Below are 11,235 nucleotides of genomic sequence, written 5' to 3' on the forward strand. Positions count from 1 at the left end.
CCTCTTCCTGGGACTTGACCTATTTCACCTTTTGCATCAGCTGAATGTCCAACATCAACATATGCCACTTTCTAAAACTCCCTAACTGTGCTGCCTCCCCCCCCATGGCCGGGGTCACCACCTAGCGCACGACACCGTGCGAGTGCCATTGCCCTGGACAGGTGGGTAGGCCGACTCTTGGGCGCGGGCACTGGCACAGGGTCCTTCATAGTGCAATCAAGTGTCTCTGACGGTGGTAGTGCACACCCGCCGTCAGACACACCGCCGTACTATGAGGGGCCCAGTGCCAGTACCGACGCCCACGAGTGGGCCCCCCTTGCTTGGGCAGGGCCCCAGCATTTGCAATCTTTACCTCTCCCTGCTCCTCCGCTGTGTAGTCTGGGCCGTCAAATCCATACTGTGCCTGACACCGTCTGAGCCTGCCTCCTGATGTAAAGACATATATTTTGAATGTGTACGCTATCCATACATGTTATCTGGGGATACGGTACCCTTTCTAACCTTTGTGCAATCACGTGCAATCCATACTGGGCCTAACACCGTCTGAGCCTGCCTCCTGATGTATAGACATATATTTTGAATGTGTACGCTATCCATACATGTTATCCAGGGAAACGGTACCCTTTCTAACCTTTGTGCAATCACGTGCAATCCATACTGGGCCTAACACCGTCTTCCTGCCTCCTGATGTATAGACATATATTTTGAATGTGTACGCTATCCATACATGTTATCTGGGGATATGGTACCCTTTCTAACCTTTGTGCAATCACGTGCAATCCATACTGGGCCTAACACCGTCTGAGCCTGCCTCCTGATGTATAGACATATATTTTGAATGTGTACGCTATCCATACATGTTATCTGGGGATACGGTACCCTTTCTAACCTTTGTGCAATCACTTGCAAGCCATGCTGGGCCTTACACCGTCTGAGCCTGCCTCCTGATGTATAGACATATATTTTGAATGTGTACGCTATCCATACATGTTATCCGGGGATACGGTACCCTTTCTAACCTTTGTGCAATCACGTGCAATCCATACTGGGCCTAACACCGTCTGAGCCTGCCTCCTGATGTATAGACATATATTTTGAATGTGTACGCTATCCATACATGTTATCTGGGGATACGGTACCCTTTCTCACCTTTGTGCAGTCACGTGTAATCCATACTGGGCGTGAGAACGGCTGGCGAGCTGTTAAGCAAGCTACAGCACCTGTGGTTTGCACACGTAAGTTTTTCATTTTTTCAGGAATGACGGTTAGGCCTAATTCCGGAACTGCGGTTGACCTTCACTTACTGGGAAATCATTGTTCGCGGGTAATAATTGTAATCAGTGATCCCCATCACTAACGTTGTTCAGCGGGTTATCTGCACCTGTAAGCAACAAACGCTGGCCTTTTCAGTGTAGCGCACATGCAGCCACGGACATGTAAGGGCATGACACACCAGTTATTGGCCAATCTCATGTGCCAGAGCCTCACGTGTCCCTCTAGTAAGCCGGACTCGGACCGCGGGGCATGACGGAGTCTCGTTCGTTAACGGAATTAAGCTTGCAATGTGTGCATCTGTTCTGTAGCTGGCATGGTTGAGGTTTCCCAGGTGGAGTCGAATTTAACCGTAGGCTCCACTCCTGGTGGTGCCCTTCTGGACATTCCTTTAAGGTTCAGCTTTGCAACCATACTGCCCACGTAAAACAAACAATTTGCCTTCATGAACGCTGTTTGGAGGGTCATGACTCGTGGGAATAACGCCGCCCAATCAGTTAACCTGCTAGAGAGATCGTTCGTTGCTCCCAAGCATGACATCACACTCCCTAGGAAGAAGGTATTGCCACTGTGGCGACCGTACTCCTGGGGGCGACACAAGTGCACTGATGCCCAGCCACTGCTCGATGAATCTGCTGGTACATTGACCCAGACCACTACATTCCCCTCGCACACTACACGACCTGAATCTGACCCTGATGAAACTCAGGTTACCCTTCCCATATACAGTTCCATCTTACACGGTGACAAAGAAGAAGCTGCAGATGAAAGTGCAGGTTCGGCCCACCCGCCATCAGACACACCACCGTACTATCAGGGGCCCTGTGCCAGTGCCGTAGCCAACGAGTGGGCCCCCCCTGCTTGCTCAGGATCACAGCACTTGCAAAGTTGAAATACTGTGCAGTGAGATGGAAGATGGGGACGACGAGGAGTCCAGACAAGTACAGGGATTCCCTAGCGAGGAGACTTATTTGATTGTTTTCAATGTTGGGACAGCAATTTTTGGGGAGCACTATACTCTGGAGAATGATAGATGGGGCCCACCATACACTGGAACATTCCAAAGGTGGACATCAGACACTGGAGCAGCATTTACAGGGCCCATTATACACTAGAGCATTAGAAATGGGGCCCATTATGTTTGGAGCATTATTTGGGCCCATAAGACAGTGGAGCTTCATCCATGGGGACCAACATATACTGTAGCATTATGTGGAGCTCATCATATACTGTTTCAAACATTATATGGGACCAATGATTTTGTATGGAGAAATAGATGGGCCTCGTCATGAGATGTAAAAAGTGAGGTATTTTTCATTGTACTATACCGCTATTTCTCTGCCGTATCGGAGCATGATGAGTTGTGGTATGTGTTAAAGGGGCGCTCTTTCGCCCAGGGCACATGAAAACCTGCAGCCAGCCCTCCCCCCCCACAACTTTAGCCAAATAACCCCCATTTTTCAGTGCGTAACTTGTATTATGAAGTTAATTAAGGTTGACAAGCTTAAGTAAGAAGAATTGATGCTTTTGGCATTCAAATGGGCACTGTAGGTGTGTTTCCTGTCCTCCTCTCACAGCCGACTTTTATTCCCCATTGACTTACATTGGGTTTCGTGACGACCCCGACTTTTCCCTATAATCGGACGATCTTGCTCGACCCGACTTTTGGAAAAGTCGGGTTTCACGAAACGAAACGCGACCCTTAAAAACCAAAAGTCGCTCAACTCTAGTCCTCACTAATTGTTGAAGCAGACTTCATGCAGCTTAAACAGGCAGCTAAACCACTATACCGGGGTCTGTAGGTTGAATCTGTATTTTATTGAACGTGGTGGTATATTGATGCGCGGTGAAACTACAAATAAAGCATATACATACACTGAGTCAATACAGGGTACATCAGGGATACATATAATACATTAAGAATCAACATCTGCACTACTAGCTGAGGAGGGGAAACTAACTGAGCAGGCTGATCTGAGACAGGAATTAGACACAGGAAGCATGTTTGCTTACCAGCGATGTTGTCACAAGGGGAGAAGAGAAATGAGATGCTTCTAGGATGCAGGCTGAGAGAAAATGGAGAACTGGAGGGAAAATGGGGGCTGGACTAACCATGATCCTTTGCAAACTTACCAGGGTGCCTTGCAAACCTTCCCAGAATACATTGTGAATGGAGGGAAAATAGAAGCAAAAATGAAAGTAAAATAGAATAACACTGCGGTTATGACTCTGGCCACTAGATGGAGCCAGAAACAGTGAAAACAATAGAATTTATAGAAAACTGATCGTTCTATATATTCTCAATACACCATTGGAAATATTATCAAATAGACAGTCAAAGGTTGTGAATTAGATGTTGGAGACAGAACAGTCCTCCATATAATATAATGTGCCCCATAGTCCTCCATATAGCATAATACACTCCCCATAATCCTCCATATAGTATAATACACATAGTCCTCCATAAAATATAATGTGCCCCATAGTCCTCCATATAGTATAATACACCACCAGTCATCCATGTAGTACAATTCACTTCCCATAGTATAATGCACCCCATAGTTCTTCATATAGTATAATGTATTCCCCATAGTCCTCGATACAGTATAATGCAGCCCACATATAGTATAATGCAGCCACCCCACAGAGTATAATGCAGTCCCGCCATACAATATAATGTAACCCCCATAGAATATAATGCAGCCCCTCTCTTACAGTATAATGCAGCCACCCCTTAGAGCATAATGTAGCCACCCCACAGAATATAATGTAACCCCCCATAGAATATAATGCAGCCCCCCTCATATAGTATAATGCAGCCCCTCCATAGAATATATGGCAGCCCCTTATATAGTATAATGTAGCCCCTCCATAGAATACAATGTAGCCTCATATAGTATAATGTAGCCCCCTCAGAGTATGATGCGATCACCCCCAATAGAATATAATAAATATAATGCAGCCCCCCATAGAATATAATGTAGCACCGAATAGAATAGAATACAGCCCACCTCCTCATAGAATATAATGTAGCCCCCCATATTATATAACACAGACTCCCCCATAGAATATAATGTATAATGTACCGCCCATGGTATATAACACAGCCACATAGTATATAGCACAGCCACAAAGTATGTAACATAGCCCCACATGGTATATCACACAGCCCCACATGGTATATAGCACAGCCCCATATGGTATATAGCACAGCCTCACATGGTATATAGCAAAACCTCACATGGTATATAGCACAGCACCATGGTATATAGCACAGCCCCACATGGTATACAGCACAGCACCACATGTTATACAGCACAGCCCCCCTTTGGTATACAGAATAGCCCCCCATTGGTATACAGCACTGCCCCCCCATGGTATACAGCACTGCCCGATGGTATACCGCATCCCCCCGAGAATGGTCCCACAGTCACTGTGTCACTGTTATATTTACAAAAAAAAACCCAAAACACTCCTCACCTCTTCTCCTTGTGCCCGCGTGGCTCCTGGCTGTCTCCTGCTCTGCATGGCACACAGTGAGTGCGCGGCGTGATGATGTCATCACGCACCCGCTGTGTGTCAGAGACAGCGGGGAATGATGGGAGAGGGAGCGTCAGCTGACGCTCTCTCCTCCATCATTGCTCTGAACTGTAACGGCAGGGGAGTCAGCACTGGCAGCAGGCGGGCCCCCCTGCCTCAAGGGCCCTATAGCGGCTGCGTGATGTACCGCTAGCTAGCTGGGAGCCCCTGGGGGAGCGGGGACCCTAGGCAGCTGCCTGCCCCTAATGCCTGCCCTGTGTATGAGTAAAATAATAAAACATTTGCATTAATTGCCACCAACTGAGCGGTAAAGCATAGCGCGGTGCGTCACCGCCTATAAAGAACCCAGTGGGGAGTGGAGCCAGTGGGAGCCAGCCAGGTTCGCCTGACGCCGTGTCAGAGAGAGCTATAGTACGTGCGCGTGCACGACACTGCAAATACTTTGATGCGCTTTTTAAAGGGCCCACGCTTTTAAAGGGGCCACGTTTTTAAAGGGCCCCAGGCCCCATATTCTTTCACATAGGAGCAGTATTATAGTAGTTATATTCTTGTACATAGGGGCAGTATTATAGTAGTTATATTCTTGTACATAGGAGCAGTATTGTAGTAGTTATATAAGTATGAACCTTAAAATATAAGAAGTTAGATATCCCATTGAAATCCTTGTATGCAACCTGTTTTTCCTAAACAGAGTCCAGGGATATGTACAAATACAGGCCTCTCTGGGCTACGACCATGAAGTCGCTGCTGACCGGTGGAGCAAGTTGACACAGAGAAATGTCATTTATCCAGGGACAAATTCAGAAACAGTTTAGTAGTTAAAATACAAACCAAGGTCAAGAGCTTAAATTGGAAGTACAAAGACGCAGTAGTAAAACGAAGCTTTAGATCAGGGTGAGTTCACCTTATAACTGGAAAAACTGGCAGTCAGCAGGAAATTTAAATTGAACGTGGTGTCACCCTAGGCTTCCAGCAAGGAGCGAACAGATTAACAATGTTTGCCTGGATGGCATCACAACTCCTAGAAATCACATACCAGAACCCCTGTTGTGTTGTCCTGCATCATATGCAATGTAAGAGTGCGACGCCTCACGCCAGGTGCAGAGGTAATAGGGGCAAGTTCAGGTGTGGTCGTGGATGCTACATAAGGTGTTGGCTGTCGCTGTGCAGTAATTTTGTGGTTGGGACTTGGAGATAAATGTTTGTTTTTTCACTTTGTTACATTTTGCCTACATTGTGTATAAGTCATCCAAGAATCTGCAGCTGGCAATGAGCGATTCTCTGTGGAGGTGTCTCTCTAAGGTGCTGACATCTTTCTCCTTGCTCTAATTGACCCCGGGGAGGTTTGTCTGAATATCTCAGACCTTCTTGGCTTCACTTAAAAGATTCCTGGAGATATTTCTTTGGGTAAAATCAGAGGTTTCGGTTCAGGGGGGGGGCGAAACTTCTGAGTGGGCCCCTAACTAGATAACTTTGATTACATCTCGGTGACGCCCCCTAATAGTGGATGTAGGAGATGACTGCGCTGTTACTGAAAATAATCCCTATATAAAGACCAACATGGATATTACCGCAATATGGTCAGTGGTAAATACCAGTCCTACAAAACATATGTGATTACTGCACAGGTATAGTTGGTGTCTTACCGCTGACGTTCTTTCTGATGGAATCGGTCACTTTTCACGTCTTTTCCATCTGGCCCAGACCGACATGACAACTCCTCCAGCCAGGACTCGGCTACAGAGGATACAACAACGACACGTTTCACTTCTCATATTCCAGCCCCATTACCATGTATCCCCAACCTGCACAAACCCATCATCCTGCTGATACCCCAATGCTGAGCCGCTGCTGCCGTGTGTCCCTATTACAGCACCTGATATACCAATGCTGAGCCGCTGCTGCCGTATGTGTCCCTATTACTGCACCTGATACCCCAATACTGAGCCTCTGCTGCCGTATGTGTCCTTATTACTGCACCTGATACCCCAATACTGAGCCGCTGCTGCCGTATGTGTCCCTATTACTGCACCTGATACCCCAATGCTGAGCCGCTGCTGCCGTATATGTCTCTATTACTGCACTTGATACCCCAATACTGAGCTGCTACTGCCATATGTGTTCCTATTACTACACTAGATACCCCAATACTGAGCCGCTGCTGCCGTATGTGTCCCTATTACTGCACCTGATACCCCAATGCTGAGCCACTGCTGCCATATGTGTCCCTATTACTGCACCTGATACCCCAATACTGAGCTGCTGCTGCCGTATGTGTCCCTATTACTGCACCTGATACCCCAATGCTGAGCCGCTGCTGCCGAATGTGTCCCTATTACTGCACTTGATACCCCAATGCTGAGCCGCTGCTGCCGTATGTGTCCCTATTACTGCACCTGATACCCCAATGCTGAGCCACTGCTGCTGCCGTATGTGTCCCTATTACTGCACCTGATACCACAATACTGAGCCTCTGCTGCCGTATGTGTCCCTATTACTGCACCTGATACCCCAATACTGAGCCGCTGCTGCCGTATGTGTCCCTATTACTGCACCTGATACCCCAATGCTGAGCCACTGCTGCTGCCGTATGTGTCCCTATTACAGCACCTGATACCCCAATGCTGAGCCGCTGCTGCCGTATGTGTCCCTATTACTGCACCTGATACCCCAATGCTGAGCCACTGCTGCTGCCGCCGTATGTGTCCCTATTACTGCACCTGATACCCCAATACTGAGCCTCTGCTGCTGTATGTGTCCCTATTACTGCACCTGATACCCCAATACTGAGCCACTGCTGCCGTATGTGTCCCTATTACTGCACCTGATACCCCAATGCTGAGCCACTGCTGCTGCCGTATGTGTCCCTATTACAGCACCTGATACCCCAATGCTGAGCCGCTGCTGCCGTATGTGTCCCTATTACTGCACCTGATACCCCAATGCTGAGCCGCTGCTGCCGTATGTGTCCCTATTACTGCACCTGATACCCCAATGCTGAGCCGCTGCTGCCGTATGTGTCCCTATTACTGCACCTGATACCCCAATGCTGAGCCACTGCTGCTGCCGCCGTATGTGTCCCTATTACTGCACCTGATACCCCAATACTGAGCCTCTGCTGCTGTATGTGTCCCTATTACTGCACCTGATACCCCAATACTGAGCCACTGCTGCCGTATGTGTCCCTATTACTGCACCTGATACCCCAATACTGAGCCACTGCTGCTGCCGTATGTGTCTCTATTACTGCACCTGATACCCCAATACTGAGCCACTGCTGCCGTATGTGTCGCTATTACTACACTTGATACCCCAATACTGAGCCACTGCTGCCGTATGTGTCCCTATTACTGCACCTGATACCCCAATACTGAGCCTCTGCTGCCGTATGTGTCCTTATTACTGCACCTGATACCCCAATACTGAGCCGCTGCTGCCGTATGTGTCCCTATTACTGCACCTGATACCCCAATGCTGAGCCGCTGCTGCCGTATATGTCTCTATTACTGCACTTGATACCCCAATACTGAGCCGCTACTGCCATATGTGTTCCTATTACTACACTTGATACCCCAATACTGAGCCGCTGCTGCCGTATGTGTCCCTATTACTGCACCTGATACCCCAATGCTGAGCCACTGCTGCCATATGTGTCCCTATTACTGCACCTGATACCCCAATACTGAGCTGCTGCTGCCGTATGTGTCCCTATTACTGCACCTGATACCCCAATGCTGAGCCGCTGCTGCCATATGTGTCCCTATTACTGCACTTGATACCCCAATGCTGAGCCGCTGCTGCCATATGTGTCCCTATTACTGCACCTGATACCCCAATGCTGAGCCACTGCTGCTGCCGTATGTGTCCCTATTACTGCACCTGATACCCCAATACTGAGCCTCTGCTGCCGTATGTGTCCCTATTACTGCACCTGATACCCCAATACTGAGCCGCTGCTGCCGTATGTGTCCCTATTACTGCACCTGATACCCCAATGCTGAGCCACTGCTGCTGCCGTATGTGTCCCTATTACAGCACCTGATACCCCAATGCTGAGCCGCTGCTGCCGTATGTGTCCCTATTACTGCACCTGATACCCCAATGCTGAGCCACTGCTGCTGCCGCCGTATGTGTCCCTATTACTGCACCTGATACCCCAATACTGAGCCTCTGCTGCTGTATGTGTCCCTATTACTGCACCTGATACCCCAATACTGAGCCGCTGCTGCCGTATGTGTCCCTATTACTGCACCTGATACCCCAATGCTGAGCCACTGCTGCTGCCGTATGTGTCCCTATTACAGCACCTGATACCCCAATGCTGAGCCGCTGCTGCCGTATGTGTCCCTATTACTGCACCTGATACCCCAATGCTGAGCCGCTGCTGCCGTATGTGTCCCTATTACTGCACCTGATACCCCAATACTGAGCCGCTGCTGCCGTATGTGTCCCTATTACTGCACCTGATACCCCAATGCTGAGCCACTGCTGCTGCCGTATGTGTCCCTATTACAGCACCTGATACCCCAATGCTGAGCCGCTGCTGCCGTATGTGTCCCTATTACTGCACCTGATACCCCAATGCTGAGCCGCTGCTGCCGTATGTGTCCCTATTACTGCACCTGATACCCCAATGCTGAGCCGCTGCTGCCGTATGTGTCCCTATTACTGCACCTGATACCCCAATGCTGAGCCACTGCTGCTGCCGCCGTATGTGTCCCTATTACTGCACCTGATACCCCAATACTGAGCCTCTGCTGCTGTATGTGTCCCTATTACTGCACCTGATACCCCAATACTGAGCCACTGCTGCCGTATGTGTCCCTATTACTGCACCTGATACCCCAATACTGAGCCACTGCTACTGCCGTATGTGTCCCTATTACTGCACCTGATACCCCAATACTGAGCCACTGCTGCCGTATGTGTCGCTATTACTACACCTGATACCCCAATACTGAGCCACTGCTGCCGTATGTGTCCCTATTACTGCACCTGATACCCCAATACTGAGCCACTGCTGTCGTATGTGTCCCTATTACTGCACCTGATACCCCAATACTGAGCCACTGCTGTCGTATGTGTCCCTATTACTGCACCTGATACCCCAATACTGAGCCACTGCTGCCGTATGTGTCCCTATTACTGCACCTGATACCCCAATGCTGAGCCACTGCTGCTGCCGTATGTGTCCATATTACTGCACCTGATATCCCAATACTGAGCCACTGCTGCCGTATGTGTCCCTATTACTGCACCTGATACCCCCTATACACACACGGCTCTGCTCCGTGCACGCTGTACACATACGGCTCCGCTCAGTACACCTTGTACACACCTGGCTCCGCTCTGTACACCTTGTACACACACGGCTCTGCTCCACACCCCCTATACACACACGGCTCTGCTCCACACCCCCTATACACACACGGCTCTGCTACGTACACGCTGTACACATGTGGCTCTGCTCTGTACACCTTGTACACACACGGCTCTGCTCCGCACACCCCGTACACACGCGGCTCCACACCATACACCTCGTACACATACGGCTCAATTCCGTACACCTTGCACACACACTCCACTCCGTACACGCCGCACAGACGGCTCTGCTCTGTAAACCCCGTACACACACGGCTCTGCTCTGTACACCCCGTACACACACGGCTCCGCTCCATACACAAACAGCTCTGCTCACCCCATACACACACGGCTCCGCTCCTCTGTACACCTCATACATGCATATCTCTGCTCCGTACCCCACACACGGCTCCGCTCTATACACCTCATACACACGGCTCTGCTACATCCACCCTGTAAACCAATCCTGAGCCCACACAGAAACTTACTTCACCTCACCCAGCACCATGACAACCAGCACAGCAGAGCACTGTGCTGAAGCCCCTGATCATGTGACCCCCTGACTCCTCCCCTCCTGTGACCTCATCACAGGTCCTGTGCGCACAGAAAAGCTCATAACGACGTTGCTGGCTGTGAGGTGGGGGGCCCACTGCTGGCACCGAGGCCCCCCACCGCCTCCTCAGGGGCCCATAGCGGCTGGGCGGCAGAGTCCGATCGATTCTCCCTGCTCTGCCGCAGAATGTAACTGTATGGGCGTGCTGTGCACGCCGATACAGTTACAGTAGCATAGCTCAGTGGGCCCCTCAGAGCTCGGGGCGACCGCCCCCTCTGCCCCCCCCCCCGGTAGCAACTCTACTGGGTAAAATAAGGCCTCTTTCACACATCAGGTTTTCGCCGTCAGGCGCGATTCGGCGCTTTTGACAGAAACCGGATCCGGCGAAATGCAATGCCGGATCCGGTTTCCCCCCCATTGACTTGCATTTGCGCCGGATCGCGCCGGATGGCCATGCGTTTCATCCGGTTATCGCCGGATCCGGCAATGTGTCGCAATGTGTCGCGATC

The 11,235-nt window shown here is 49.8% G+C and overlaps 1 long non-coding RNA gene across 1 annotated transcript in view; it reads right to left on the reverse strand.

Moving 5' to 3' along the window:
• LOC141070868 (uncharacterized) overlaps positions 1–10,721 on the reverse strand; it is a 30,204-nt gene extending 19,483 nt beyond the window's left edge. The window contains exons 1-2 of the long non-coding RNA XR_012226672.1: positions 10,662–10,721; positions 6,459–6,549 (exon numbers count right to left, since the gene is read on the reverse strand). This is a non-coding gene — a long non-coding RNA (uncharacterized lncRNA). The remainder of the gene's footprint in view (positions 1–6,458; positions 6,550–10,661) is intronic.
• Between the last annotated feature and the right edge of the window lie 514 nt (positions 10,722–11,235).

The sequence above is a fragment of the Dendrobates tinctorius genome, unplaced genomic scaffold, assembly GCF_039654945.1.
Source record: "Dendrobates tinctorius isolate UK_male_01 unplaced genomic scaffold, ASM3965494v1 ptg000014l, whole genome shotgun sequence".
Taxonomy (NCBI): domain Eukaryota; kingdom Metazoa; phylum Chordata; class Amphibia; order Anura; family Dendrobatidae; genus Dendrobates; species Dendrobates tinctorius.